Raw genomic sequence first — 7358 nt, 5'->3', positions numbered from 1 at the left:
ATGATCTTTGAATAATATTGGTCTTTAAATGCAAAATATTTAAAGTGTACCTGAAGTGTACTTGCAATAGTTCCACTTTAGCACAATCAAATATACTTCAGTATGTCTTTAATTGGACTTTAGCACTACTTCCGCACAATTAAAGTGCATTAAGTACAAAATTAGCTGTTCCAATTTAGCAGACTTTAAGTATACCAGTTTAGTATACTAAAAGTACAATTTTAATAAGGACATAAATATGTATTTGTAGTATACTTAGCATGAAATAAATGTATTTCAAATACATTTAAGTATATTTATCTTTTTACCAGGGTAATAACATTCTTCATGGTTGTGATTTGTTTGAGACATTTTCTGCTCTATATTTTTACCTTCCTCCTCATCTGTAAATAAAGTCCTGCTGATTGATGGCTATGCAAATTAATCTACCACAGTACGAATGGTTCGGCAAAATCTCTGACGTATTTCTGACTTTTACACTTTATATTCCGCCCAGCCGCACTGTGAAAGACAAAGCTGTCAAAACATTTCACTGTGGCTGAATAGTATTGCATCACTGATATTATTGAAGGCTCATTGTTCCTTTTTCGCTTCAGGAAAAGTCTTCAACATTCAGAACCTTAGAGATCCCAGGTATAACAGAGCTGCCCAAGCTACAATTGAGACTCCTCTCTCCTCAGGTCTTTATAACGCTCATTCTTCAATACGTCTGGACTTATGCGTCCACTGTTGAGTTGGGAGGGTTGGGAGCGGTAAGCCCTTGGAGGAAAGGACTCTGCCCAGCTTTTAAGACTTTAATGAACCTTTGAAAGGTGGGATCAGAAGAGTAGAGCCCAGAGGCTTATCAAAGAGAAGGGGATTTCAGCATGATCATCCGTCTCAAAGCTGTGGATCTTCTGCAGACCCAAACAGCCACTGTCTGCTGCACCCACACACTCACTTGCACAGCTCAGCCACTGCTATGAAAGTCATAATACAGATTATTGTACAGGATATTGATAAATAATGGTTTACCATGGCTGTGGGTTACAGGGTTTTTTTTTTTTTTTGTGGATCGTTTGAATAAATGAGTCGTGTTTGAAACCGTAATATAGCATCTGTGAAACAAGCTATGTCAAAATGATCATGAATATGAGTTTCCATACATTAATTTGTCCAACTAACAAAAAAGGAATTGTTCTCCCACTTGGCAACATATAAAAACAAATGGAAGTGACTTCAGCAACTTGTTAGGTAGCAACTTAAATACAGTTATAAGCATCATGGCATCATAAGCGTTTCCATAGAACCTGATCATGTCAGAGTAGAATCTCTACGTTTTCATCTTGAAATTATTATAATTCTACACAATTGGGATACAACTAACAATTATTTTGAGCCAATTAATCTTTCAGTTAAAAAAAAAAAAAACGGGCACACCTGTGCAATAATCATGCTGTCTAATCAGCATCTTGATATGCCACACCTGTGAGGTGGATGGATTATCTCGGCAAAGGAGAAGTGCTCACTAACACAGATTTAGACAGATTTGTGAACAATATTTGAGAGAAATAGGCCTTTTGTGTACATAGAAAAAGTCTTAGATCTTTGAGTTCAGCTCATGAAAAATGGGGGCAAAAACAAAAGTGTTGCGTTTATAATTTTGTTCAGTGTATATATATATATATATACATACAGCGGGTACAATAAGTATTGATCCATTTTTCTCAGTAAAATTATTCTAATATACACCTTCTAATATACACCTTTAGAAGCATATTTCTAATGGTGCTGTTGACATGAAATTTTCACCAGATGTCAGTAACAAGCCAAGTGATCCATACATACAAAGAAAAGAAAACAAATAAGTCCAGAAATTAAGTTCTGTGTAATAAAGTGGAAAGTATTTCATAAAGATTTCATAAATTTTAGATTTATGTTCAAATGTGTCATATGATGCTTTATAAATATATCCACAGTGTCATTACACACCTTGACAAAAAAAATATAATTAATGATTAATGTGATTTAATATAAAATTATGAAGCATTTATAGGTCCAAACACCATTTTTGTTCATGTCCCACAACTCTGGTCACATTGTTGAGATAAGAAAAAGCTATTGAAATATATTACATTTTTATAGAAATTAAAAAAGAACAATGTATATAATGAACGTTATTGTAAAGAGTTAAGAGTTGAAAAGCATAAAAAAATAAACATGTTCCAGATTAAAATCTTAATGACTCCATGCAATTGTGTTGACCTTTTTATATGAATTACAGACTCTGATGGTTAAAATTAAAATTCACAGGGGTAGATGTTTAAATATTTTGGAGAGTCAAAAGTGCTCGTAGTTGCATAAACACCCACATATTTCTGGCCTGTGACGCAGAGATTTGCCATCATTCTGTGATTCTGAGAAGTTTTTGTTGTTTTGTTTCTCAAAAGATGCAATTTTCACATGACTACATGAGATTTTCCAGCAAATTGTCTGGAGCACTTGAGATTTTTTAGACATATTTTTAAGGTCATCCTGTCCCCTGTTTGTGTAGAGGGTAGAGCACAATGCAGGCCTAATTGTCGTTCAGAGATAAGAAATACAGATGGTACTTCGAGAGCTTTTGGCAGTAGTTGCATAAGCACTGAACATTATGTTCTGTAAATAACTGTACCTTACACTCACATTACCCCACGATATTAGCCCTATTTTACCATTTTGAAAACTAACAGAGTTCTTGTTTATGTTCCTATGTACTGAGACCTTGTGAATGAATGGTGTGGCCTTTAAATAATATTGCATGCATGAGCAGATCCACAATTACCTATTTCCACCAGCTGCAACAGGGCCAAAGACTGCTAGTCAATAAAGTGAGGCCATCAGTTGAATGCAATGATGATACAAATGATGAAGCAATTTGTATGACATTGAAAACTTTGAGGAAATTGTGGAAAGGGTTTGTAGACTTTGTGGTCAGAAATTATTTAAATCCTAAAGTGATAAGTAATGTCTAATTCACAAACAGAAAACAGTGAAATATAGCTGCAAGTGGCATTTGTTGGGGTCCAAGCACAAACGGCTTGTGTAGACAATACAGCTGTTCAATGCCCATGTGTGTTTTCAGATATAATATGAGTATTTAAGTTTCTCTGCATGACAGTTTCATCCTATATTACTAAATTACAATAGACAAATAATGTTTAAAATAATGTCTTCATTTTAATTGAACCACAATACATTCAGTCATGTAACTTGACAAATAAGTTTTAAGTATTTTTAGGATATATAAAAATAAATACGTTTTTGGAGATCACAAATTTCTTTGCAAATTAATTAGATTGAGATTAGACTAAATTCTAAACTTTATTAGACTTAATGAAACTTAATGAATTTTATGCATTTCTTTTTTTACTGTAAACCATTTACACAGATTTGAAAAGATGGCCACCAGCCCCGGATCAGCTATCATTCATGCCACTAGATCTATCTCGAGGTGAAAAAGCCAAGCATCCAGTGTGGCGGATCCTCCACTGATGTCGGTACGAGCAGCAGGCATCCTGATAACCCCAATCCTCAGATACAGCCCTAGTAAAGTTCCTGCTCTGAATCTCCGCCCCAGGAGGATGCCAGCTTCAGGCTCCAGTCTCCAACCTGCTCCAGCCCCTGAATCCGCTCCAGTGTCGGCTCCAGCCCCTGAGTCCGCTCCAGTGTCGGCTCCAGCCCCTGAGTCCGCTCCAGGGTCGGCTCCAGCCCCTGAGTCCGCTCATTTCATCAAGTTCAATCCAGAATCCACTACAGTCCAAACTAATTCGAAGTCCATTCCAACCCCAGAATTCAATAAAAAGCCCGCACGAGAATCCCATCCAGACCATGCACCCCTCTCAGAGCACAACCCCAGATCAGCTCAAGCCCCCGACCAGAGTCGAGAGATGGCTCTAGCCCCCGACCAGAGTCGAGAGAAAGCTTATGTTCCAGAGTTTAGCCCAGAGAGGGCCCCTGTTCCCGAGTTTGGCCCAGAGAGAATATCTGTTCCCGAGTTTGACCCAGAGAGGGTATCTGTTCCTGACCGGAGTCCAGTGCAGGCTCCAGCCCCTGACCGGAGTCCAGTGCAGTTCCAGCCCCTGAACGGTGTCCAAAGCAGGCTCCAGCCTTCAACCAGAATCCAGTACAGGTCCCAGCCTTTGACCAGAATCCAGAGCACATTTCAGCCCTCAATCAGAATCCGGCGTTGGCTTCTGCTCCAGACCTGGGTCTAATACTGGCTACAGTCACAGACCAGAGTCCAGTAAAGGCTCCTGCCAATGATCTGAGTCCTAGACACACAGCCTGGAGTGCCGTTCCCTCTTCATTCGGATTAAATATCTTTGCCATGGCCAGGAGTGCCGTTCCTTCTTCAGCCAGATTAAGTCCCCTTGTCACGGTCAAGAGTGCTGTTCCTTCTTCAGTCGGATTAAGTCCCCTTGTCATGGCCAGGAGTGCCGTTCCCCTTGCTGTAAGAATCAGCCGCCACGTCACGACCTGGAGATCCGTTCCTCCTCCAAGGGAAAGTAATTCCCCAGTCTCGGCCAAGAAAGCCGTTCCTTCCATGGAATTCAAATCCCTAACCTCGACTCTTGTACTCTGGTGGTCGTCCGCTCCAGAGTGCCCTCCAGTGTCCGCTCCTCCAGAGCGCCCTCCAAAGCTCGCCCCAGGGACTCCCGCACAAGGAGGTGTCCTAACCTGCAAGCACCGCCCTATTCACCTGTCCATTACCTGCCACAGCTCCTGGATGCCCGCCCTCCATCCCAGTCACCAGCTCAGTCACCTTACCATATTAAGGACTCCAATTCTCAGCATTCCACCTGCTTTATACCTGCACCTGATCCCCAATCAACACACCTGCCACCATTCACGTCATCACCTACCATATAAAAGCAGTCATCCTTCACTCCCTTATTTCTGGTCTCGTTGTTGGTACCCTACATGTTATGGGATACACTTCCCTCACTCCTCACCAGCTCTACTCACCTGAATCATCGTGTCCTGGCCTACCTACCTGTGAATCCTCCATCGGTCCGCTCTCAGAACCCTCAACCTGGAAAGGATAAAGAAGAGTTATTAGGAGCTAAGTCCAGCGATCTTACCTAAAGACTTTCTGTTTACCTGAGTTTTGCCTGATGTCTACTAAGCCTATTTCAGTTGAAGTTACCTGTGGATAAGAGACTGTTTACTCCTTGTTCAGTCGTTAAGTTATGATGTTATGGTGATTTCTGAACTTACCTGTTCACCCGTACACTTCCCAGCTTCAATAAACTTGCTGAACTCACTTCCCTGTGTTCTCCGTTCCCTGTACCCTGACAACTCCATCGACATCATTCGCTGGTCAAAAAACTTGTTAACTCCATTATGCTTCATTATCATAAAATGTTAAGTGCAAGTGTCTGATAAAACCACAATACCAACTCTGACGACGTTTTGGCTGTTTAATTATTGATTTTTTTTCCCCTTTCTATCTTTTTTCCCCCCTATATTTCAGTGCTTCAGTGTGCCGTGGGATTTTCTTATATATCAACCCCCACAGCTGCACTGCAATAATGTAAAATATGTGAAAAATAATGCGTTTTTGGAACAATCAAGCATGAAAACCCTATGTTATGGACCAGAACGTGTTCTGTTCCCTGGTGGGCTATTAAAAATTGGTGAACCTCAGTTCTCAGAAGTTAAAGCATTTGAACTTCAAATAAACTTTTTCTTCGCTATACCATCTGTCAGCATAGGGACTGGTAAAAAAAAAAAGTATTCTAACTCTATATCAGCAAGGGGAATAAATGGAGTGTGTCATGAACGAACAGAGTTTTGGCAGAAAACACAAGTTTCGCAGTGACATGCATGCATCATTCTCCTCTCTCTCTCTCTCGCTCTCTCTCTCTCTCCAGTGGTGTGGATTTGTTGTGTCTAGTGGTGCTGTGTGACAGTAGGTGGGAGAAGGAAACAAAAATAGTTCTCTGCGCTTACAGACAAGAGAATATTCTGGAGCTTATGTTTTATTCTATGTTTCTGTCAGTGAAGACTAGGCAGTCAGTTGACGCTCTCATGTAAAGTCTATTTTCATAGAGATAAAATATGCATGCAGACTCTCTATAGAAACACTCCTGCATGATCATGATTTTGTTGAGAGGAGCCAGTAAGCATGTGTATATAGATCACCTAACGGTCTGTTAAAGTCAGCATGGAAATAAAATTGACTCTATTTGCTTTCCTAATTCATGTTAGGATGACCACATGACTATGCTGAAAAGTTGAGAGGTACATGCATTGATTAATTGTGCTCACAGGGGGGCCTCGAGTTCAGTTCTGGCCTGATGTCATGGAAGTCAGTGTTTTAGATTTAATTCACAACAGTCGGTAAAGAACAGAAATGAGATAAACATTATTTGTTGAAAATGGCTCAGAAACATCTAATCTTTGGACACACTGCAACGAGTCAAGCCTCAAAGTTAACTCTCATGTTGATAGTGAAATCCAATACAGAGAAGAAATTTTGCTACCCTGACGCCATCTTAAGTCTCCCCTTCTCATGTGTTAACGATGACTGGAAATGAAATGGTTTTGTCAGATTTCCAACTGAACAGGTTTGATTTTATAGACTTGATAGATGGTATAAATTATTTTCCCAGATGGCAAAACACCTGTGTGTGTTTCTTTGAATAAAACAATAAAATGAAAACAAAACAAAATTCTATTGATTGCACAAATTGTGTGCAGGCATACTGGACATTAACAATTTACCTCTTAATATAGTGAGGAAGAGGCAACAGATGTAGCCATCAAACAACAAATCCAATCCTGTGACCAATATGACGGTAAAGCAATTCACATCTTGCAGTTACTAAGTGCTAAAAAATTACAATCATTTATTTTACAACCCTTTCAGTGAGCTGCACAATATATAATAAAAAAGAGGAAATCATCACACGATTGCAGTCTACTTTCTTCACAAAGTGTGCATATACTTGCTTTATACAATAATATTGGTATATGCATATTGGTATGTCTACACAAATATAAAATACTTAATCAATACAGACTTTACAACTTCTAATTAACAAAACAGCAGGTTCCCTTTCATGGGAACTTCGAACTGCGTCCTCTAGGGGTCGCTATGGGGAACGCCTCGTCGTGACCCGTGTCTGAAGCATACATTGAAAAAACACCAACTCGTTGGCCGGCGACAGCCATGACGTCACTACCGGTGCGACTATAGTATAAATAGGCGCCGGGAGCACACATCATTCTCTTCTTCGTCTTCACTGACCGGTCTGTTTGAAGCGTGCATTCCAAAAAGCAAAGTAAGAGCTTTTTCTTTCCTACTATGGCGAGCACTAGCGAAGCGTTTAGAA

Source organism: Sinocyclocheilus rhinocerous, unplaced genomic scaffold, assembly GCF_001515625.1.
Source record: "Sinocyclocheilus rhinocerous isolate Xijiao unplaced genomic scaffold, SAMN03320098_v1.1 scaffold437, whole genome shotgun sequence".
In the NCBI taxonomy this organism is placed as follows: domain Eukaryota; kingdom Metazoa; phylum Chordata; class Actinopteri; order Cypriniformes; family Cyprinidae; genus Sinocyclocheilus; species Sinocyclocheilus rhinocerous.
The sequence above is the reverse complement of the archived record's forward strand: the minus strand, read 5'-3'. Positions refer to the sequence as shown.